The sequence below is a fragment of the Macaca fascicularis genome, chromosome 8 (assembly GCF_037993035.2).
Source record: "Macaca fascicularis isolate 582-1 chromosome 8, T2T-MFA8v1.1".
NCBI classification, from domain to species: Eukaryota; Metazoa; Chordata; class Mammalia; order Primates; family Cercopithecidae; genus Macaca; species Macaca fascicularis.
The window spans coordinates 98,328,696-98,354,623 of record NC_088382.1 but is presented as its reverse complement, the minus strand read 5'-3'; the positions used below and the strand labels follow the sequence as shown (position 1 = coordinate 98,354,623).

Below are 25,928 nucleotides of genomic sequence, written 5' to 3'. Positions count from 1 at the left end.
CTCTTTCTCTGGCTATGCTTTCTACTTTTTAAAAGATTGTTTTATAACCATTACTTCTCCCATTGTCAGGTTCATGACTAACCTATACCCCAAATTATTGCATGTTATCTGCTGTTCAGCAAGAACAGATAAACTTCAATACAATGTAAAACAGTGATTCTTTCACATATCCTAGCAATCTTCTCCAACCCTGACTGTAGTTCATCTTAGTAGATTATTGTAGTATAAATAAGTTGTATAACTCAATATTAGGGCAAACTGAAAAACACTGAAAAGAAAACATGTTTTCAGAGTGGGTATGGTGGCTCATGCCTATAATCCTAGCACTTTGGGAGGCTGAGGCCAGTGGATCACCTGAGATCAGGAGTTCAAGACCAGCCTGGTCAACATGGTGAAACCGCCACTCTACTAAATATAAAAAAATTAGCCAGGTGGAGGGCACCTGTAATCCCAGCTACTTGGGAGGCTGAGGCAGGAGAATTGCTTGAACCCAGGAGGCAGAGGTTGCAGTGAGCTGAGATCACTCCATTGTACCCCAGCCTGGGCAACAAGAGCAAAACTTCAAAAAAAAAAAAAAAAAAAAGGAAGGAAGGAAGGAAGGGAGGGAGGGAGGAAGGAAAGAAGGAAGGAAGGAAGGAAAGAAAGAAAGAAAGAAAAAGAAAGAAAGAAAGAAAGAAAGAAAGAAAGAAAGAAAGAAAGAAAGAAAGAAAGAGAAAGAAAAAGAAAGAAAGAAAGAAAGAAAGAAAGAAAGAAAGAAAGAAAGAAAGAAAGAAAGAGAAAGAAAGAAAGAAAGAGAAAGAAAGAAAGAAAGAAAGAAAGAAAGAAAGAAAGAAAGAAAGAAAGAAAGAAAGAAAGAAAGAAAGAGAAAGAAAGAAAGAAAGGAAGCAAGGAAGGAAGGAAGGGAAAGAAAGAAAGAAAGAAAGAAAGAAAGAAAGAAAGAAAGAAAGAAAGAAAGAAAGAAAGAAAGAAAAGAAAGAAAGAAAGAAAGAAAGAAAGAAAGAAAGAAAGAAAGAAAGAAAGAAAACATGTTTTCTATATGCTTTTCTTTAAGGACAAATAATCATGCCAATTTTCATTTAGCTCTGTATCTGAGTAAAACCTCATTTTTGCTGGAACTTGTAAATGATTTGGCAAATGACTTCTATAGTCTTGGGTCAACTACAATGATTTTAGCATGTGTTCAGTGAAGTTAGGAGATAGTCCAGTAGGCAAAAAATTCCAAAAGGAAATTTGATATTGTATTCTCAGACTCCTGTTTCTCTTGAGCCCTAAAAGTGAACATGCTTTCTGTAGACAAAATGTTTTCATTATATACATTGTTTTACATGGAGCTTAAAATAAACACACAGATGTGATCTGCATTGTTGAAGAAGTGTCTTTATAAACATCAACATCGTTTTAAGTATTAGGCAATGCATATTACACTCTATGTAACCCTTTGAAAACCAACCAAGAAACAGAAAGTCTGATATTCTGGTTGTTAAATAAAAGGAATGAGTCAAAAATAAGATTCTTTTCCTATAACATGAGAGATACATCAATCAGTTTTCTGTATTCTATATAAAACTCTTAATCTAAAAGATTTTCTATTTTTTCTTAATTTCGTTAATTTATTTAGTCAGAGTTCAATGATTTTTATATTAATCAACAGTTTCGCACTCAAGTACTTTATGCCAGTTATCAACAGCAAGATTAATGATAGATACCTTTGATCTTAAAGATCTTTTTGATCGAACGACAACATAAAATGTACCACTTTACCAGGACCTAATATATATTATGAATATGTTAATTCATTTTATTTAGTTAAATTTATATAAATTAAGATTTCAATTATATTTGCTCAACATGTTTAATTCACCCGTAGTATGTCTTCTTATAGTGCCTGTATAATTTTAGGTTGCTCCACATTAACTTTAGCTTGTTGCTGATTCACAACCAGTACATTCTTCTATTCGACTGGTCGTATGTTATTTCCATTTGTCATTACCAGTTTTTTGTTTTCTCTGATATCAGCACTGCAGAGGAGTTTCCTTCTTTCATTTCTATTTAATTATTCCAATGTTTCATTAGCACTCTACCACAGTTTCTATAGTTTAGTCATATTTACATTTCTGAAAAATTTTAAACATGATCTAACATAAATATTTTCATTAAGTGAACTGTTAGAAACACAGAATTTTTATAACAACTCTTAAGCACTATGTTAATATCTATCATAATAGCTATTCATTCTGAAATGTAAGCAAGTAGTATGACCAATATCCACTTGTATAATTTTGCGGTCAATGTAAGAAGACCCTTATAAAAGTGATGGATGAGTTTATGTCACACGTTGTGCTGATGGTTTCACAGGTGTGCCCTTATCTCCAAACTCATCATGTTGTTTGCCTTAAGTATGTATGGCTTTTTGAAGGTCAACCATACCTCAATAAAAGTGCTTTTAAGAATATTATATCTAGAAGTCACTAAAATGTTCTATGATTTAAAAGGTTAAGTTTTGATACTACAAAATATAAAAAATAAATTATTAATGAAAGTATTACAATAAAATGAGTGTACTTGAAAATAATAAAATTTAAACATGTTGATTTCTTCCAAAAACTGAAATGTTTTAGGATTTCTGGTATGATTATGTGATGATTATATCTTTCTGAGCCATGAGGAAGAAAACAATTTTTGTTAAACAGAGTTAATCAACAGTATTATCAAAATAGGCTTTGACAAGAGATAATTGTCTTAAGAGGAAAGAAAATAAAAAAAACATTGTAACTATGGCATTTCAGTCTCAAAATTAAATATTAAATGGTTGCTACACTAAAGTTTATTTATAAACAATAGGTTTGAAAAAAATAGAAAAACCAAATTAATCAAGTCTCTGCTCTTACAAAGTAGGAGAGGGGAAGATGAATCATTGTGAAATATTCCCAGAACCTTCTCTATCACAAAGTTCTAACTGGGGACAGACTTTACGGGAGCCTTATCCCACCAGCTGAGGGAAGAACATTCATCCTACTCCAGGCACCTCTCGCCTTTCTGTCTCACTTAAGGAGAAAAGAAATGTACAAAGTCAACAGGGCTCTAGACGTCAGGGAAATCAATGGGAAACACTGCAGTCAGTTAAGCTGGAGAAGGCAAGGGATAAAATAGCTGTACCACTGGGAGGAGCATTTGTCAAGGTCACTGTCCCAAGAAACAGACCCACAGAGACACTGAAATTTATTGGTAAGATTACCGAATGTACCCCTTCCCGAGGCCTTACCCCCACACCAACATGGCTCCAGTGTAACAGTCTGTTACACGTAGAAAATCTGCAAGACTCTCATTGGGAAGTGATAGTTTAGGGAAGCCCAAAGTCAAGAGTGGGAACAAAAAGTTATTAAAGGAATTTGAAGCTTCTGGGACCTATGACTACAACAAACATTAAACACTGCCCAATCTCTAGTTAGTTTAGCATGAATTTTTATACAAAATGTTTAATTACCTCAATTTATATTATCTAATATATGTCTCAATTTCAAGCAAGATTAAAAAGCATGTGAAGAAATGCCAAAAGTCTTAAGGAAAAAAATCAAGCATAGAACCAGACATAGCTATGAGACAAACTGGAAGTTTAAATAACTAAGATTAGTGTGTTAAAGTCTCTAATGAGGAAATAAATGATATGCAAAATATGATAGGTCATTACAGCAAAGAAATGGAAAATATAGGACTGAATCAAATGAAAATGTTGGAAACCAAAGACAGCATAGTAGAAATGATGACCTTCAAAGTGTTCATTAGTAGATTCAACAAAGTTACAATAAAACATCAGTGAACTTGAAGACTGGTCAGCAGAAATTATGCAAACTGAAGCACAAGCATAAAACAAGAAATTAGAAAATAGCACCCAAGAACTGAGGGACAATGTAAAACCACATAATATACTCATAATTGAGATATCTGATACTGGAAAATGAGAGAATTGGGCAGAGAAAATAATTGAATGGCTAAGAATTTTCTAACAGTAGTGGCAGATATCAAATTGCAAGATGTAATAAGCTCAGAGACCAAGAAGAAGAAAAAAACTGCTAAAAATCAAGGACGTAGAGAAAAGTATCAAAAGTAGCATGGGTGAAGAAAAGAATATTTTTTCTACGGAGGAATAAGGATAATAATTACACTACACTTGTTGTCAAACTATAAGCAAGCCAGAAGAAAAAAAATTGACATTTTTGACATTTTTGTCATTTTGAAAAGAAATGAACCAATGCAGAATTCTATAACCAGCAAAATTAACTTTCAAAGTCAGAGGAGATATAAAAACTATCTCAGGCAAACAAAAACAGTAATATATTTTAATTGCTAGCAGACCTACTTTATCAGAAATGTTTAGGCTGGGCATGGCGGCTCATGACTGTAATCTTAGCACTTTGGGAGGCCGAGCCGGGTGGATCACAAGGTTGGGAGATCGAGACCATCCTAGCCAACATGGTGAAACCCCGTCTCTACTAAAATTCAAAAATTAGCTGGGCATGGTGGCGTGCACCTGTAGTCCCAACTACTTGGGAAGCCGAGGCAGGAGAATCGTTTGAACCCAGGAGGCAGAGGTTGCAGTGAGCCGAGATTGCACCTTTGCACTCCCGCCTGGCAATAGAGTGAGACTCCATCTCAAGAAAAAAAAAAAAAAAGAAATGTTTAAAGAAATTCTTTATGCCAAAAGAATGTTTTATGGGTCAGAAACTTGAATCTACACAAAGAAATAAATAGTGGTGTAAATGGATAAGTGGATGTGAAATATAATCATTTTAATGCCATTTTTAATTACTTGAAAATATAAACTATGAAGTAATAATAGCAACAATGTATTGTGTGTTAAGGTGAAGTGTAAAAATAAAATATATAACAACAGTAGCCCAAGAGTGGTGAGTGTGAATTAGGAATATTGTTGTAAAATCTTTACATTGCGTGTGAAGCTTTATACTATTTTTTGAAGGTATATGCAAATTATTAAAAATTCAAATTTCAAACCCTGGGAGACTGACTAAAATATTTAAATAGGCAAATAATAAAAGACAATAGAAGAGAAGAAGTTGAATCATAAAATATCTACAATTGAATCTAGAGAAGGCAGTAAAAGAGGAAAAATAAAAAACAAAGGCAACAAAATTAGAGTATCTAGGTCTCCTCCAACAATTCCAAAAAAACTAACAGGAATAATTATCCCTAACTCATTCTACGAGGCCAGCATTACCCTGATAGCAAAGTCAGACAAGATGTAATAAAACTACAAGCCAACATCCCTGATAAACATAGATGCAAAAATTTTCAACAAAGTACTAGCAAACAGTTTCCAACAGCACATCAGAAAGATAATACACCACGACCAAGTTGGATTTATCCCAGAGATGCAAGGATGATTCAACATATGCAAATCAATAAACATGATATATCACATCAACAGAATGAAAGACAAAAATCATATGATCATCTTGATAGACACAGAAAAAGCATTTCATAAAATTTAACATCCATTCATGATAAAAAGTCTCAACAGACTAGGCATAGAAGGAACATATCTCAACATAATAAAAGCCATATATAACAAAGCCACAGATAACATTAGATAGAATGGGGAAAACTGAACGTGGAAAAGTTGAAAGTCCTTCCTTTATGAACTGAAAGAGGACAAGACCTCCTATTCAATGCAGTAATAGAAATCATAGCCAGAGTAATCAAGCAAGAGGAAGAAATAAAAGGCATCCAAATGTGAAAAGAGGAATTGAAATTATCCTTTTTTTGCTGACGACATGATTTTATATCTAGAGAAACCTAGACTTCACCAAAAAACCTCCAAGATGCGATAAACACATTCAGTTAAATTACAGAATACAAAATCAATGCACAAAAATCAGTAGCATATCTATACACTATGAACAAACTACCTGAGAAATAAATCAAGAAGGCAATCCCATTTACAATAGCAACAACAATGACAACAACAACAACAAAAACCTAGAAATAAATGTAACCAAGGAGGTGAAAGATCTCTGAAGTAAAAATACAAAACACTGATGACAGAAACTGAAGAGGACATACAAGAGAAAAATGGAAGACATCCCATGCTCATGGATTGGAAGAATTCATATTGTTAAAGTGACCATTCTGCCCAAAGCAATCTACAAATTCAATGCAATTCCTAGCAAAATATCAATGCCATTTTTCACAGAATTTTTTAGAATCCTGACATTCATATGGAACCAAAAAAGAGCCCAAATAGCCAAAGCAATCCTGAGGGGGGAAAAAACAAACAAACGAAAAACCTAGAGGCATCACACCGCCGGACTTCAAAATATTTTACAAGTCTATGGTAACTCACACAGCATGGTACTGGTACAAAAACAGATGCATAGACCAATGGAGCAGAATAGAAAACATAAAAATAAATCCACATTGTTACAACCAACTGGTCTTTGACAAAACCAGTAAGACTGTGCCCGGGGAAAAGGATACCCTCTTCAATAAATGCTGCTGGGAAAATTGGGTATCTATACGAAGAAGAATGAAACTGGACCCCTGTCTCTGAACATATACAAAAATCAGCTCAAAATGAATTCAGAACTTAAATGTAAAATCCCCAAATACAAAAGTACTAGAAGAAACATAAGGCAAAGATTTTATGGCTAAGATTTCAAAGCACAGACAAAAGAAACAAAAATAGACAAATGGGATCATATCAACCTAACAAGCTTATGCATAGATAGCAAAAGAAAGAATCAACAGAGTGAAGGAACAACCTGTTGAACACACACACACACACACACACACACAAACACATACACACACACACATTTCCATTATAAAGTGGGAAAAAGACATGAATGAACAATTCTCAAAAGAAAATATATAAATGGACAATAAGTATATGAGAAAAGCTCAATATAATTAATCAAAGTATATGAAAAAGCTCAACATAATTAATCATCAAAGAAATGCAAGTCAAAACGACATATTATCTTACCATAGTTAAAATGACTATTATTAAAATGAAAAAAAAAAAAAACAGATTCTGGTGAGGTTGCACAGAAAAGGGAACTCTTACACACTATTGGTGGGAATTTAATATAGCCATTATGGAAAATAGTACGAAAATTTCTCACAAAACTAAAAATAGAACTACCATATAATTCAGCAATCCCACTACTGGTTATTTATCCAAAGGAAAATATATTAGTATATCAAAGTGGTACCTATACTCACATGTTTATTGCAGCACTATTGACAATAGCATAGATATGGAATCAACCTAAGTGCCTATCAGCAAATGAATGGATAAAGAAAATGTATATATACAAACAATGAAATGCTATTCAGTCACAAAAAAGAATAAAATCATATTATTTACAGTAAAAGATAGGGAACTGGAGGTTATGTTAAGTGAAATAAATCAGACACAGAAAGACAAATTTCAAATGTTCTCATTCATATTTGACAGCTAAAAATGTTGATTTATGGTGGTAGAAAGTAGAATGATAAATACCAGAGGCTGGAAAGGATGTGTGTGGGGTGGGGGAGGGATTAAGTGATGTTTGTCAATGAGTGCCAGCTTAAGAAAGTTTCAGTTCTAATATTCAATAGAGTGAGTATAGTTAGCAACAATGTATTTTATATTTCAAACTGACTAGAAGGGAGAATTTGAAATGTTTCCACTACATAGAAATGATAAATACTCAAGGCGATGGATGCTCCAAATATTTTGACTTTATCATTACACATTCTATGCATGCAACAAAATATCACACACACTCCACAAATATGTGATATATTATGTATCGATAAAAAATAAAGCAGCTAGGAAGACAATAGGTTTTTATCCAACCATTTTAATGATTACTTTAAATGCGAACTTCTAAAAATACACTGAATGACAAAAATTGTCAGATTGGAAAAGAAAGCAAAGAAACCCCAATGTTGGTATAAGACTTAAATAGAGGAGTTTTTAATGGGGAAATATATTTCACAAATATAGTTAACTGGTTTTTACCAAAAGCAAAGAAATTCAATGTAGAAAGCATAGTCGTTTCAACAGAAACTACTCAAACAGTTGAACTTTGGCAGGAGAAATATAAACTTTGAGACATATCTTACACTTCTGTAAAAATTAACTCAAAATGAATTACAGACCTAAATATAAAATATAAAATTATAGGATTTCTAGAAATGGTCATAGGAGAAAATCTATGTAATCTTGAATTATGTGATGAGTTTAAAAAAGGCAACACAAATTGCACAATTCATGAAGAAAAATATAGATAAATTGGTCTTTATTGAAATTCCGATATTTTCTCTGCAACATACATGACTAAGACAATGAAAACACAAGCCTCAGATTGAGATTAAATATTTTTAAATTACATATGTGATGCAGAATGTTAAAACTCCAATAATTGGTAATACTGATATATTGATATTGACATGTGCCTTGAGATACGATTTCATGAGAGAAATAATTTAGCTAGTAATTATCTGTTAGAATCTTCTAGGAAAAAAACTCTTAATCCTAGTCTAATCATGGAGATAACATCAAACCAACCTAAATGGAAAGAATTCTTCAATTGTCTTCAAATTTTCAATAACAAGATTGATAAGGAAAGACTGAGAAACTCCAACACACCAGAACATATAAGGGAATTAAGATAAAGAAAAAGCCAAGTAAAGGAACAGACAAGGAATGCCATTTAGTTATCAGTCCAACCTAATGAAAAGAAAATGCTACTTATAATGACAAACTGCAGTGTGGTGTCATGCATTGGATTCTGGAACAAAGCTGAAATTACAATAAAGTCTCTATTTGGTTAAGTGTTTTACCAATTTCAATTTCTTAGCTTTGACAAATGTGCCAGTTAAGCAAGGGGAAACTAAATCAAGAGTATGCAGTAACTCTGCACCATGCTTGTAACTCTTCTGAAAAACTGTAACTATTTCAAAATTTAAAAGATTATTCAAAAACTTAATTTGGTTTATGTTCCTTATAGCCAAGAGCTACTAAACGTGTATACTACTATAATAGTTTGTGTGAAATCAAAGGGAAATAAATAAAAGAAAGTAACTAAATCTAAAGAGGAATGAGGGCCTTGAAAATAGTTACAAGGAAAATGAATGATTCAAATTCTGATGCTGAGAAAGAATGTATAGTAAAACAAAATAGAAATAACTTAAGTTCTAGTTTTTGCCATTGGAAGAGATAGAGGCATCCCTAACAGAAATGCTGAAAAAAATCAGGAAGAGAAAGAAATTTGAGAAAAGAACTGATTTCTTCAGTTTTGCAAACATTAAGTATGCCTTGATGTGCAGGAAGTGTATGCAATTGTGCAGGTCAATGAAGCAGTTATTAGAATGTAACAGTAAGAAGACAGATTAGAACTGGAGATAATGATCTGGTGCTAGCACATAGAAAGATAATAGCTGAAATCCTAACAGTAAATTGCTAAGGTAGAAATTTTTGGAAAAAGTCAAGTTAATGAAAGAGAATGAGGCAGCATAGAAAGGATGGGAATTCTAAAGACACCACTTTAAAAAATACACTAAGAATTCATGAAGAAGAACAATAAAAGGAAATGGTAAAGGAGTAGGGAGGTAACAGGTAAACAATGAGAGGAATATATTACCACCTAAAGAGAAGAGAGGATGGCGAGAATTAGAAGTATTCATTAGTGTCAAGTACTACAGAGACAAGGATCTATGTTGACTGAATGAACACCATAAGGTATGCATACTGAGAAGTCATTGATTACCAAAGGGCTCAATAGAGGGGCAAGGAACAAAAGTAGAGAAAGTACTTCGAGAGGGTAAGAGATGTCACTTCTCTCTTATTTCCTGGGCGACAGTAAAATCTCATTCTCCCTCCTTTACATACAGTGATTACTCCAGCAAAATGGCCCACTCTTGAAAAGCTCAGCAAAAAATGTTCGTCTGGTGTACATACTTTTTATTTTGTGGAAAGTCCATTTTCATGAAATGAGAAGGGATGCAATTAATAGCCCCAAACTGAAGCTCTAAAAATAAACTATGGAGCTATAAACTATGGAGCTAAGGCTACAATTATATTTAAACATTGTGTTTATGGAAGGGGCAATTAATAAGCAAATAGTGTAGGTAATGTGCATTAAGCAACTGTAGAGATGCAATAGTAAATCAACTGCAGTAGACTTCCTCAAAGATAGAAACATCTAATTAGTGTGATATGTGAATAGACACACACACACACACACACACACATACACATAACATTTAAACATTATTTTTACAAAACATCTTTGAAATGGAAACCAGTAGTCAGTAGTCACAATCTAGCTGCCAGCAGGCAGAAGACAGTCAAAGCTTGTGTTTGGCCGTCATGTTGGTTTCTTGTTTGTTTGTGTTGTTTTGTTTTTTGTTAGTTATTTGAGCACTTTGGGTTGAGGCATATGCTTTGTATTTTACTATATTTAGCAACATTCTTTATTATCTTACTTCTAGGTAACAAGTTTATTGCTCTTCTGTGGCCTTTGAAGGTGGTTCAGTTTTGACTCTTTGTCTGTACATTATATGCAACTATTCTTGTATAACAGAGCAATAGAGCAAGTTTCCTTTTTCTTATTTTTGGAAAATCAAACATTTTGAGCATTTTTAAGTGGAAATGTTTAACATTGTTTTACTTTGGGTTCTGCCATTTTCTTTTTTCTGTGTTGACATGCAAAGTTTCACTTTAGAAATTCCAGTTATGCTTTCTGCCTTTTCTGGATTTGGAAAGAAGCGACAGAAATGCAATAGAAATTCATTATACTGGAATCTATGTGCATGAACAATAGTTGTAACTGCTTGAATAAAAATGCCATGATATTTATATCTAGATTTATAAATATGGAGATTCTGAAGCAAGACCATAGATCCACAATTGTCAAAATAGCTCTAGGCCAATTATCTATCTGCATTTATATAGCTCACAAATAAAAGCAAACCAGGAAATCCAGAAATAAATCAATAGCTATTGAGTGCTTCATTGGAGCTTTGTTCTATGCATATAGCTTACAGCTGTAGCTTTATTGACTGATGTGGATCACTGCACAATCAATATGGCGAGGGCAATATTTATAAGTCGTAAAATCTGGCTGGGACAAACAAATAAATGTGTTTATCCTGTAGTTCACATTACAATTACATAAGAACATGACTTCCATCTGAATTGTTTAAATAATTAAGAACAGATAAGAATTTTCTTAATAACTCAGATTATTTAGATAAAGCCTCCAAAATCATTTCTGCAGTATATATTATATACAATATGCAACTTTTTCTTCATCAGAGTATTTCTAAATACTTCTACTTTAATCAATTTTATGTTAAAAGACTGTATTCTCCCTTTTATTAATTTTTTGTGGTCTAAAATCTTATAATAAAAACCAGAATAGAATATCTATAAGTTACTGAAAGTAAATGTCAGTAGAATACAGGGTAACAAATCTGGAAAATATTTTGGAGGAACGAAATAAAGTGATTCTTCTGTTTAATCCTTAATTAATGGCACCAAAAGGAGGATTGCTAACTGTCTTTCCAAAGAGTGTAACAGAACTCGGAGCCTCCACCAACCCTAGTTTGACCCCAACCTAAAATCCATTGGTTTAGTAGGGGAATAGAGGAGAGATAAAGAGAGACCAGAGAGTTCAGAGAAGTCACTGCTGCCTTAACAGCACAAAAACAGTGTTCACAAAACGCTCTCTCAGAAGCATTCACCAGAGATCGCACTTCAAATATTTGATCATTTCTTTTTCTTTTATTGGACACAGTAAGCAAGGTAGAGAAAAAATCCATACAAAAGCATAGCTGGCTTTTCAAACTGTACTCTCATTCATTCATTCTATTCTTTACGGAATAGCTGTTGAACTAAGCAAAAACCTTTATTTTCAAATAAATTATATAGAATGCATTTGCTTTGTTGTCGCATGTTTGGAAGAAAATACCTAACATCCATTTTGATTTGTCTAAATGTTTTAAATATGCAGATAACAGAACAAAATGACTATCCTCTAATATTTCAGAGACATGTTTTATTGTTTGTTTGTTTTAAAAAAATTTGAAAATAGACTTTGATCTATTTCCAGAGTTTTAATATAGAGAATGTTTGGAATACTTAGCAAATGTTTAGATTATTACTTGAGACCTATGATTACCTGTTCACATGGAATGTGAGAAACATTCTACATCAATGGATACAATTTTATTTCAGCAATCCCTTTTTTAAAAAGTCTAGAATACATATTCACTAGGGGTCTCAACAGAGCACAAACTGACATTCAGAGTCTAGTTACATCCAAAAACCTGTATAGATAGCCCTGAGGAGTTCGGAAGCCACGATGCAGGCAAAGAGAGTTTCAGGGGATGGAGAAAGTCTGTTCAAAGAACATTTGTGAAAGGCTGTAAGGAAATTAAGATAAAGAAAAAGCCAAGTAAATGAATAGACAAGGAATGCCATTTAGTTATCAGTCTAACCTAATGAAAAGAAAATGCTACCTTTAATATTCCTAGATATTTTAAAACATTTTCTATTGGCCCTATACACAAATTACACAAATGTAATTTTTCCTTTGTATCTTTTTTTTTTTTTTTTTTTTTTTTTGAGACAGGATCTCACTCTGTTGCCTAGGCTGGAGTACAGGGTGTGATCTTGGTTCACTGCAATCTCTATCTTTTGGGCTGAAGCAATCCTTTCACCTCAGCCTCCAGAGTAGCTGGGGCTACAGGTGCATGTTCCCATGCCTGGCTTATTTTGTTTACTTTACTTTTTGTAGAGATGTGGTTTCACCATATTGCCCAGGCTGGTCTCAAACTCCCAGACTCAAGCAATCTCCTACCTCGGCCTCCCAAAGTGCTGGGATTACAAGTGTGAACCACCATGCCTGACCTGTACATTTTCTCTTACTAGGCTCTCTGTTCCCCACAGGAGCCATAATGAAGTATCAACTGAGATCATATTTCTCAACAGAAATATAGGACCCAGCAGGAAATCAGTGCAATAAGAATTGTGTATGATATCAGTTGTGGAGACTCTTAGACATACCTTTAGAAATTCTGCAGAGAGCTAAAATACTACCTAAGGAAGAAGCTTCTTGTAAATGGAATTGAAAAATTAAAGTTAAATGACTTTCATTCTACTGACTGAAAGAAATCCTGAGAAAATTTGGGATTCCTTTATTTAAAAGTGTAATATATTGGAGCAGTTTGGCTTTCAACCACAAACAATTCCTGAATCAGACACTGTAAATGAAAGAATCCTCTGTTAGACCTTTGACAAGTCTCTTGCAAAATGCACATACAAACCATGTTTGTCTCCATTTCTTCCTCATTGTGGAACACTTAACATTTTGATTTCCCTAAATTATACCTTTATGTGGGAAAATTATTCTTTTTTTCTTATATTTTTGAAGCATGTATAACTTTAACTTTACCGAAATATCATCTTGTCCATACTGGATCTTATCTGTGCAACAATATCTACTAATGTTTCTGGCATTTATTTGCTTGTTTTTCATTTTTGTTTTTGTTTTGTGACAGGCTCTCACTCTGTTGCCCAGGCTGGAGTGCAGTGGCACAATCACAGCTACTGCAGTCTTGACCTCCCAGAATCAGGTAATCCTTCTGACTCAGCCTCCCAAGTAGCTGGGATCACAGGCGGCCACCGCCATGCCCAGCTTTTTTTTTTTTTTTAATTATTTGTAGAGGCGGAGTCTCCCTACTTTGCCCAAGCTAGTCTCAAACTTCTGGGCTGAAGGGATCCTCTCACCTAAGCCTCCTAAAGTCCTGGGATTACAGGCATGAGCCACTGTGTTCAATCTATTAATGCTTTCTTTCTTTTTTTTTTTTTATTTTGGTAAAATATAGCTAAAATGAAATTTACCATGTTAACATATTTTTGGTATCCAGTTCAGTGGCATGAAGTATATTCACATTATTGTTACAACCATCACCACTATCAATAACTAGACTTTTTCCTTTTCTCAAATTGAAACTTTCTACCCATAAAACAATAATTTCCCATCTACCCTTAACCTCATTCCTTGAAAGCCACCATTCTACTTTGTATGTCTATGAATTTGACTACTCTAGGTACTGTGTATAAGTGGAATTATAACCACATTTGTCCTTTTGTTTCTGGTTTATTTCACTTTGCATAATGTCATCACTGTTCATCCATGTTATAGCATGTGTCCGAATTTTATTTCTTTTTAAAACTCAATAATATTCACATGTACAGATATACCACATTTTATTTATCCTTTCATCCATTAATGGACATTTTGGTTGTCTCCACCTTTGGTGGACCATTGTGATAATGCTACTATGAGCATTTATGTATAAATATCTGTTGAAATTTCTGCTTTCAGTTTTTTGGGGCATATTCCCAGAAGTTGAATTGCTAGATTAAATGGTAACTCTATGTCTAATTTTTTGAGGAACGTCCATACTGTCTTTCTCAGTGGCAACACCATTTGTACAGTAGGATGCTGTACATCCTACCAGCCATGTACAAGAGTTGCATTTTCTCCACATCCACTTCAACACTCGCTATTTTTATGGTGGATTTTTTTTATTTTAAAATATTATAGCCATCCTGAGTGTTAAATGGTGTTTCATTGTGGTTTTGATTTAGATTTCCCTAATGATTAGTGATGTTGAACATTTTTGCACATGCTTATTGACTATCTATATATTGTCTTTGGATAAATACCTATTAAGTTCTTTTGTTAATATTTAACTGGGTTGTTTATTCTTGTTGTTGAGTTATAGGAGTTACTGAGTTGTCTTTTTTGAATTGCAAGGACTTACTGTGAGGTTATGTTCCATTAAACCCATTGCAAATTGAAAATATTTTAAGTCAAATTGTGGTTAATACATGTACCCTACTGAACATCATAACTTAGCGTAGCCTACCTTAAACATTTTCAGAACTTTTACACTATTCATCAGTTGGGTAAAATCATCTGGCAACACTATACATTATAGAGTATTGGTTGTTTACCCTTGTGTTTGCGTGGCTAATGGAGAGGTAGCTCGCTGCCCAGAATTACACATCAAGAGAGATTTATACCACTTTCTACTGAAGGTATATAGCTTTTGCACCACCACAAAGTAGAAAATTTTTAAGTTTAGTCTGGGTGCAGTGACTCACCCCTGTAATCCCAGCACTTTGGAAGGCCAAGGCAGGTGGATCACCTGAGGTCAGGAGTTTGAGACCAGCCTGGCCAACATGGCAAAACTCCCTCTCTACTAAAAATAATAAAATTAGCCGGGCATGGTGGTGCATGCCTGTAATCCCAGCTACTTGGGAGGCTGAGGCAGGAGAATCACTTGAACCCAGGAGGTGGAGGTTGCAGTAAGTGGAGATCATGCCACTGCATTCCAGCCTAGGTAACAGAGGAGATTCCACTCTCTTTCAAAAAAGAAAAGAAAAGAAAAGAAAAATTTTAAGTTTTGAACCATTGTAAAACAGGGACTGTCTCTATGTCCTAAATATTAACCCTTTGTCAGGTATATATGATTACAAATATTTTCTCCCATTCTATGAGTTGTCTTCACTCTATTGACAGTGTCATTTAATGCAGAAATGTTATTAATTTTGATTAAATCCTATTTATTTTGTTGCCTGTGCTTTGGGTACCATTTGAGACCATATTGGTATTATGGTACGTCCAAGAAATCATGCCAAATCAAATGTCATAAAGGTTTTTTCTAATTTTTTTCTTAAAGTTTTATAATTGTAGCTCTTACACGTAGGTTTTTTTTATCTATTTTCTTTTCTTTCTTTTTTTTTTTTTTTTTTTTTTTTTTTGAGATGGAGTTTCACTCTTGTTGCCCAGGCTGGAGTGCAATGGCACAATATCTGCTCACCGCAACCTCCGCCTTCTGAGTTCAAGCAGTTCTTCTGCCTCAGTCTCCCGAGTAGCTGGGATTACAGGTGCGCACCACCATGCCCAGCTAATTTTGTATTTTTTGTATTTTTAGTAGAGATGGGGTTTTTCCATGTTGGTCAGGTTGGTCTCGAACTCCTCAGGTGATCCGCCTGCCTCAGCCTCCCAAAATGCTGAGATTACAGGTGTGAGCCACTGCACCCAGCCTTATCTATTGTCAATTAATTTTTAATACAATTTAAGGTACAAGTACAACTTAATTCTTTCTCATGTGGATATTCAGTTTTCTAAACATCATTTGTTGAGAAACGCTGCTTAAACATTTTTCCTCTTTACCTTTTTCGAAGTAGGTACAAAGCTAGTACTTAAACCTCAGTGTGCATTTATTGTCAATTATTTATAAGTCACACAAGCTATTCAGGAAAGAAAATCTCACATGCTGTTATAATTTATTTGCACCAAAATAGGCACCTATTACACAGTATTCTTTGTCGTTGAATTTTTTGTGCCTGAAAGATGTAAGGTATGTTTTTGTACAGTAAAATAATTGAAGGACACATATATCTGACTCTGAGATACTGAAGTGAGGTGTTAATCTTTAAAAAGATTTATTGAAGAGGTGGAGAATATTATACATAGGAAAACCTCTTGACTATTTTTAGGCTTCTCTTCTCCACCACATTCCACTCATTAAAATATCTAATCTACTAACCTGCTTCACCTCATCACATGCTGACTTTCTGACTGTCAGGCTCCTCTTACTTCAGAGCAGCTCCATACCTTCTGCTGTGTAATCCAGTCTCTCCTCTCAGGTTTTCCCATTTGCTTCCGTTTTCTACATTTTTCTCAGCAAAACAAAAGAATCTTACTATTGATCTACTTTACAAGAAGAGAGTTGAAGGGCAAGAGAATAATAACATAATTGCCAATATGAGTATTTTATTTTATTTTATTTTATTTTATTTTATTTTATTTTATTTGAGATGGAGTTTTACCCTTGTCACCCAGGCTGGAGTGCAATGGCGTGATCTCAGCTCACTGCAACTTCCACCTCTTAGGTTCAAGCAATCATCCTGCCTCAGCCTCCCGAGTAACTGGGACGACAGGTGCCTGCCACCATACCTGGCTAATTTACGTATTTTTAGTAGAGACCAGGTGAAACCATGTTGGCCAGGCTGGTCTCGAACTCCTGACCACAGGTGATCCACCCACCTCAGCCTACCAAAGTGCTAGGATTACAGGCATGAACCACCACGCCAGGCCAATTCATTTTTTTCATTATGACATATAGCATACCCAAAAAATTATATGTGACTTAATTAAATAATGACAAAGCCTTATTTCCTCTAAAGTTCCATGGATACCACTTCTAATTACATCCCCCACCATTTCCCAAAATTTATCCATAATCATGAGTTTGTGTTCAACATTCTTTTGCTTTTCTTTATAGTTTTTACTACAAGTTGTTTTCTAAACACAATAAGATACAATGTTACCTAGCAGACAGAAAAATGTCAAAGTTTGAAAATACCAAAAATGAACCAAGATTTGGGACATGGGATTTTTCATAAACCACTGGAGCATACATTGTTATACAGGCTATGTGTAAAACAATTTGGTATTACTTTATAAATGAGGCTGTACATCCAACTGTTTTCTTTCTCAAAACTCTTACATATGTACTCCAGGAAAGATGTATTTGAACGTTCAGAGCAGCATTTTAGTGGTATAAATGTTAAACAACTCAAATGTTCACCAGCATACCAGTGCATAAAGATGAAGAGATTCCAATTTTAGGTATCAAAATAAATGATTCTCAAATATTTAGTGTTGTATGGAAAAGCAAGTCAGTGTATAAAATATATTATTTAATATTTTATTATATAAAATATTGCATGTAAAAACTCCTTTACCAAGATCATACGGTAGACCTTACTAGTGTTCATTGACCTCTAGTCAATCTCTTTAGGTTATATGATATAGCTTATAAAAGACTATACTTTCTTGCTTTATTACAGTCAGTTGATGTCATCTGTCTAGTAAGGGCCATGATGAGAAGATCCTGATTTAAATAATCAAAGTGCAGATGTGTGGCATTCGTGACTTCTGTTCCACATCCACTGCAATTGAAGGGGCCATGGATTTTAGAGGGTACATCTTCAAATCAGTGAAACCTCTTTCTGCCTAGCAACCAGAGTGATTTGTGGAGTAGAGTCCCTGCTGACCTATAAAAGACATATAGCTTGAATGAGAAATAAGCTTTGATCTGTTAAAATGGTAGGATTAAGGCATTGCTTATTATTGCATCAGGTTAGCTTATTCAACTATTGCAGTTGCCATGATCTCCTGTATGTATTATTCTCAAAAATGCAAGTTTTAAGTAAAAGAAGCCACACAAAAGAAAGTATATGCTGTATGATATCAGTCTTATAAAGTTTTAAAGTAGGCAAAACTAATATATTGTGTTAGAAGCCAAGAAAGTACGTGCCTTTAGGTTTTATTGATTGGAAAGACATATGAGTGGGGTTTCTGGGGGGCCTGGTATTGTTCTATTCCTAATCTGATTGCAGATTCATTCTTGTTATCTCTGCTAATAATTCATAAGGACTGTAGTGATGTCCTCCTATTTTTTGATATTTATAACTTGTACCTTTTCTCTTTTTTGCTTGTGCAGTTTTGTTAGGGTATATTAAATTTTATTAGTCTTTTTCAAAGAAATGAGCTTTGGCTTGGTTAATTTTTTCTATCATATTTTTTGTGTTATATAAATTTGTGTTCTTAATTCTATTATTTCGTTCTATTTTCTTTAGATTCAATTTACTTTTTTTAACTTTGTGGGAGTATAAATGGTAAGTTCATTGATCACAAGCCATAAGAATTGAATAATGCAGGTAGGATTATAAATTAACCTGTACTCATCGCTTTATCTGCATTGCACAAGTAGTGCTTTGTTATATTTTAATTTTCATTTAGTAAAACATTTCCTAATTCCAATTTGTGATTTCTTCTTTCATTCATGATTATTTACAAGTGCTTGTATAATTTCAAAATATTTAGAAATTATCTAGTTATCTTTTTATAATAATAAATTCTTAAATTTCCAAGTTAAATCTACTGTAATCAGGTAACAAAATATGTAAATTCAAAAAATTAGGGTTTTGCGTCTCACATTAAGTCATTGATGCATTTGGAATTGAGTTTAGTAATAAGATATAAGGTAATGATCCATTATCAGTTTTCCCAGATATTTACTTATCTTGTCTCCATTTATTAAATAGCTAATTATTTTTCCATTAATTTGCCATGCCAAAGCAATTTGTAATGCCAAAGTTGTCATATATCCGATTTTCTAAAATCTAACATATGATTTCTGTTTTATTGCTCTTTTTGTCTACTCCTTAGTTAATATCAGCTATTTTACATATTAGAACATTAAAATAGTTCTTAGGACCTGAAAGAACAAATCTGCCCCCTCCCACCACCTGATTCTTCTCGTTTAGGAGGTTTTGTCACCTCTCCAGATGCTGCTTCTAATTAATTTTGAAATCAACCTGTCAAGTTTCTCATATATAAAAATTATATATATATATCAGTTTGCACAGAATTAATACCGGTATAATGCCATAGTAATCTTTTAATTCACTCAGATTTTCTTTAATGAACTTTAATGTTTGTATTTTATTACAAAATCAGCTTGCATATGTTTTGTGAAACTTGTTACTAGGTAAGATATGTATTTCATTGCTATTGTAAATGGTATCCTGCATGTGTGCGTGTATTTTCAAATAGTGTATTGCTTTTGTATGCAAATATACTGAATTTTTAAATTTAAATTTTGAACTTATTATCTGGAAAACTTGCTATATTATCGCATCTGATCAAAGGATTCTCTCTTGATACTTTCAAGCTGTTCTTCCTTTCCTATCTCATATCTTTTTTTTTGTTTAATGGCCCTTATTGTACTGACTGGAATGTTCTGATTGTAAATGGAATCCTTTTACCACTTAAGATAGTTTTTCTAAATGCTTCTCAGGTCAAATAAGTTCTTATCTATTTCTAATTGGCTAACAATTTGTCATAAATTCTGGTTGATTTTTTAAATATTATTTTCTTCACTAAATGCGATAATCACTTAGATCTTATTCCCCTTTAATTTGTTATATTTACATATCCTCTAATTTTGAAGCAATCTTGCAGTCATAAAGTGAATCTGTATGTTGTGGCATTTTACATTTTTATAAGGCATTACTGTATTTGGTTTGTAATAATTTGTTTATATCTGTATTTATGTTCAATAAATTTGGATTTTATTTTCTTTCTATTACTGGCCTTGTCTGGCCTTGGTTTAAACATAAAAGTAAATTAAGATTGAAACATACCTTCTTTTCCCTAGTCTTTGAAGACACCTTGTAAAGCTTAATGTTACCCATTCCTTGGATATTTTCTAGAACAATGATGCAAAATTATTTGGATCTGTTATTTTATATGAATATGGGGAGGATGTAAAGGAAGGTTTTAGTCTATCGAATTCATTTCTTTCTTTGAGATAGGCCCATGTAAGTTTTCAAAATTTTTTTGAATTATTTTTGATAATATCTTTCAAGGAATTTATTTTTTCATTTCAGATTTTTCATGTCCATTTCTACACATTTTTCTTTCTACTAATTCTTGAACCAGGAGGCTTAAATATTTACTTTTAGTAATTTTTATGTTTAGGTGTGATTATGTTAGTGTTCATAAACTTGGTGAAAATTTTTTGAAGTTTGTCCAAAAGAACATTTTTTAGACATTATTTGCATTCCAAATCCCATCTCAAACAATGTGAGCTTGAGTTAACAAATCTCAGAGGAAAATGCTTGGTAGGAAATCCTAGTTAGAGACGTACTCAGACACCTATAGACCTACCCAGACACCTACACCCTCTCAGGCTCTACGTCCCCAGCTCCAACATCACATCTTAATCCATGGGGTTTTGTGCTTTCTGGTCTTTTATGACTTCCGAAAAATTTAAATATTTTTCCACAAGTCCAGCCACACAATAAAATATTTTGAAAAATTACCCATTACTGTGCAGTTTTCTGAATGTCTATCTAGTCTGCCACAAGGTAACAGAATAATAAACATATTTTCTTTCATTCTGATCATTTCCTTTACCATTTCACCCTTTCCCATTTAATCTAGAATTTTTCGTCTATAACTTGGAGAATAGAAGACATAATAGAACAAAAGAAGATGATTATCTGTTTTTGAACCTTCAAGGCTAAGGATCTCGGACAAACAATAGATTAGAAAATCACTTGGGGATCCAGTTTCTTCTACCCAACTCACCTACTCACCTAAGAAGAAATTAGATTCCTCAGCAAAGAATAATTTTTGAAAGTAATAAATAATATTTCCTGAGAGGCTCTGAGAAGAGAGGCTTTGTATCTTGCCCATTTACTTTGCTCAACAGTTGATCAGAAGGGGGATGAAACCTTAGAGTAGACATTTTTTTGGATTCCCCTAGACAGAAACAGGGTATCAGTATATCCCTTCTAATATGATGTGAGAAAAATGAAATACAAGTGGATATTTGACACATGGATGCATATGAAAACTTTTTTTCTAGACTATGAGATAGCTTTTCTTCTTTTGAGAGGAAGGTATAAGCACCTGAGATAAAAAGCCAGATCGAAATCTGTCTTATGTTGAAAGAGGAGTATGCAGAGCACATGCTATTAACAAGCAATGATACAAATCATGGTGGTACAAAGATTATTCCTCAGAGTCTAACTACTCAGAACATGAGCTCTACCCAGACGAGCACCACCAGCAGCAGCTTTTCCTAGAAGCCTGTTATAAACACAGAATTTCAGGCCCTACCCCAGTTCTATTTAACCTGAATCTATATTTTAATAAGATCCTACAGAGGATGACAGCAAGAAGCAATGAAAAGAAATGAACAAATAGATGAGACAAAATGTATCCAAAAAGTGACATCAGAAGATGGCACAGTATTCAACACCTCTGTTTACATGATTACTGATTGTCATTATATAAACTCTCCAAGTAACTGAGGGAAGTACAGAGAAGAAGACTAAATTGTTAGAGACCCTGATATTATGAGTTTATTCTAAGATTAAAGGTCTACCTTCAGAAAGATGTGGTTATAAAGGAGGTAAAATATCAGAGAAAATTAAAAGAAAAAAAAGTTTTTTTTCTAGCATGGGCTGAAATTTGTTCCTGCCATATAAACTTTATTCCTGCTTAAATCTTTGAGGACAGGGATTATGTTACATAATTTCCAAGTCCCTACCAGCACTTTGCCCAGCATGTTTCAAAAAGGATGTTCTCAATATATGTTTATAAATAAATAGAAATAAATTGGACTGTAAATATTTTTATTGATAATTCTAGTATATTGTTTGTATTTTATATATAATATATATGATAAATATATATATTTTATATATTATTTATAAATTAAACAAATATACATAAATAATAGTAAATAAAGAGTATAATTTATGAACTTATTCACAATTGTTCCTTACCTTAAATATCTCAGTGTGGTAGTTCAGTCAGGGTGATGGGAAAAATTATAGAGAAAAAATTATAAAGACAGTTTTAGGAAACAGACACAAACCTTCTTGGAAGGCCAGGGGATTTGCATAGCTTCAGTAAAAGATTTGGCTGAAGGGAACCTAATCCTCTTACCTTGAGTTAATAGCTTAAAATAGGAGCAAAGGAATGTAAGGGAGTTTATCTAAATAGCTTGTTTACTCATGTGGTCCTAAGACCAAACTTTGATCATCTGCCGGCAGGATGGCTCTCTCTGGAGGAAGGCGACCAGATTAATTAGCCACAAGTGTGTTGACTCAAAGCCTTTGTCATTAAATCTGTGCTGAACAAATGCCCACACGACTGGCTTATCAAGGCCAATGCTGCAGACTCAGGCAGCAGAACTCCTCAGTCAGACTGACAGGCAAAGTACTGTGTCAGTGTACTCTTTCATCCATCAGTTGGGTCAGGGTCTGCGGGATGGACCCCCGCAGGTGGTGCCCCAAGTGAGGAAGCTGCAAAAGGATTGCAAGGGATCCCTCCAAAACGAAGGTGAAAAGGACTGCACAGTCAGTGAGTCAGTAAGTCATTGGTGCCTGCTCGAGATTTCCAAATTTGGGGGGGATTGTTCAAGCAAGGGTTTCATCATGGGACAACAGTTATCAGCTCAACAGAAACAGTATATAAAAGTATTGAAACAGTTGCTTAAAGCTAGTGGAGCCTCGGTTTCACAGGCTCTATTAAGGGACCTAATGCTAACTGTTGTAACCCATAACTCATGGTTCACAGAAGACATACTAGCTGTAGAGCTCTGGGAAAAAGTGGAGAGAAATCTTAAACAACACCATGTGCAAGGGCAATAGGTCCCTTAGTCTATGACTATGACTTACTAGAGCCATAGTCTAATGCTACGGGTTCTAGTAAGGGTGGCTCTGGTCCTGCTATATATAGAAGAGCCTAAAAAGGGGAAGAAGGAAGAACCATCACCTGCCTTACCACCTCCTCTTTCCTCAGCCCGGATATTACCAGGCCAAAATAACAAAGAGGAAATGGAGGCTTTCCCTGAGCCCCTTCCTCCAATAAATAGGAAAAAAGACAAGGGATACACTACAGCTATGGCACCCTGTCTTAAGCATGAGGCATTAGAAGGGGAGCTCTTAGCCTTCCCAGTAATGCAAGATCAACAAGGCAATCGGGTATATAAACTCATTTCTTTTAATGCTTAAAAAAAGATAAGAAAAGGCATTAGAGGCCAGAGCTGCGGGGTCAAGCAGGCGATAGGTAGAAAGACAGGCTCTGCAGTGGGGAAGCTCACAGACCCGAAGCCAGCAAGTGCTCCCAAGAACTCAGCCTGCACAGCAGCAGTGGTGGTGATGGGGAGCCAGGCCCAGCGCTGAAGCTGGCCTGCTGGGGAGGGGCAGGATGTGTGCGCAGGAAGGTCCACCCAGCCAGCAGCAGCCACCCGGTGGCAGGAGTAAGGAGCAGCACAAACAAAAAGTGGCACAGGCAAAAAGTGGCACCTAGGCAAGCGCAACTCAGCTGCCACCCTGGGACCCACTCTGCTGCCTTCTGGCAGAGCACAGCAACATTTCATGTGTTCCTTGTATACAAGCAACATCCTAGATTATAACTCTCTGCTAAGATTTAAGTAAAATTTAAGAATTTGAAAGACTTCTTTCTGATAATGGCCACTGTTATTATCTCTCTTTTACCCCTAAAGTGACTCTCCAAATCCAATTCAAGTAAAATAGTAACCCCTGTAGGGAGAGAAATTACAGACAGCCCATGAATTAATTGAGGAGCAATTAAGAGCTGGCCATGTAGAACCATCAAATAGCCCTTGGAATTTGCCCATTTTCATCATTCCCAAAAAGTCTGATAAATAGAGACTTTTGCATGACTTACGTACTATTAACATTAATTTGCAAGCTATGGGGCCCCTTCAACAGGGGTTTCCTCCCCCACAGCAGTTCCTCAAGATTGGCCTATAATCGTTACGACTTAAAAGACTGTTTGTTTTTTTTTGTTTTTTTTAATTTATTTATTATTATTATACTTTAAGTTGTAGGGTACATGTGCATAACGTGCAGGTTTGTTACATATGTATACTTGTGCCATGTTGGTGTGCTCCACCCATCAACTCATCATTTACATCAGGTATAACTCCCAATGCAATCCCTCCCCCCTCCCCCCTCCCCATGATAGGCCCCTGTGTGTGATGTTCCCCTTCCTGAGTCCAAGTGATCTTATTGTTCAGTTCCCACTGGAAACCATCATTCTTAGCAAACTATCACAAGAACAGAAAAAGACTGTTTTTATACCATTCCCCTAGCAGGGCAGGACAGAGACAAATTTGCATTTACAATACTAGCTATCAATAATGGAAGACTAGCTTGCTGATTTCACTGGAAAACACTTCCTCAAGGGATACTAAACAGTCCTACCATGTGTCAGTATCATGTAAATCAAGCTTTGCTACCCAGTAAAAAAGAATTTCCTGATTGCAAAATTATTCATTTTATGGATGATATTCTACTAGCAGCCCCAGTGGAGCCAATACTTTTAAGTTTATATACCTATGTCATAAAGAATACACAGTTACGAGATTTAACCATAGCACCTGAAAAAGTACAGATGTCCTCTCCTTGGAAATATCTTGGGTACATACTAACTTCCTGGTCAGTAAGACCTCAAAAGGTTAAATTATATATATCAACTTAAAAACCTTAAATGATTACCAAAAATTACTAGGTGATATTAACTCACTTTGTCCCACCTTGGCATTCCTACTTATAAGCTGCAAAACCTGTTTTCTATCTCAAAGGGCAATACAGATCTGGATTCTCTCAGGTATTTAACCCCTGCAGCACAAAGGGAGATTGAGGAGATAAAACAAGCAATCTCTCAAAGGCAACTAGATCACATAGATACGAAATATTCAGTCCAGTTGTTTATTTTTCCCACTAAACACTCCCCTACAGTGTTAATGGGACAGATGACCCCAGGGCTGTGCTTTCTAGAATGAGTTTTTTGCTCTTATACTGGGACTAAAACACTCTCTTCCTATATCCAGTTACTATATCCAGTTAATCAGTAAAGTCATCTATTCAGGCCACAGGTGATGCAGTCAGTTGTGACGTTATGATCCTGATATCATCAGGATTTCTTTAAGTAAAAAGCAGTTTGAAGCAGTTTTACCCTATTGGTAGATCGGCAATTAGCACTCTCCAATTACACAGGTCAAATAGAGCATGTCCTTCCTGCCGATAAACTCCTTTGGTTCTTATCTCATACTCCTATGATTTTACCTACAAAAATAGTTCACTCCCCCATACTTAATGCTTTAACACTGTTTACCGATGGTTCAGGTAAACATGGAAAAGCAGCAGTTTAATAAAGACCATGTGATTCCCTTACTCAATCTGGATTTACTAGCACTCAAAGAACTGAGGTTGGGGCCTTAAT

General features: G+C 34.6%; 2 long non-coding RNA genes across 5 annotated transcripts in view; both read right to left on the bottom strand.

The window, feature by feature from the left end:
* LOC102139191 (uncharacterized) overlaps positions 1-25,928 on the bottom strand; it is a 558,779-nt gene that overhangs the window by 227,559 nt on the left and 305,292 nt on the right. The gene's annotated exons all lie outside the window — the stretch shown is intronic.
* Positions 12,214-22,573, bottom strand: LOC135964769 (uncharacterized). Its single transcript, XR_010577393.2, has 2 exons — positions 22,457-22,573; positions 12,214-12,432 (listed from the first exon to the last, which is right to left on the bottom strand). It is a non-coding gene; the product is annotated as an uncharacterized lncRNA (long non-coding RNA).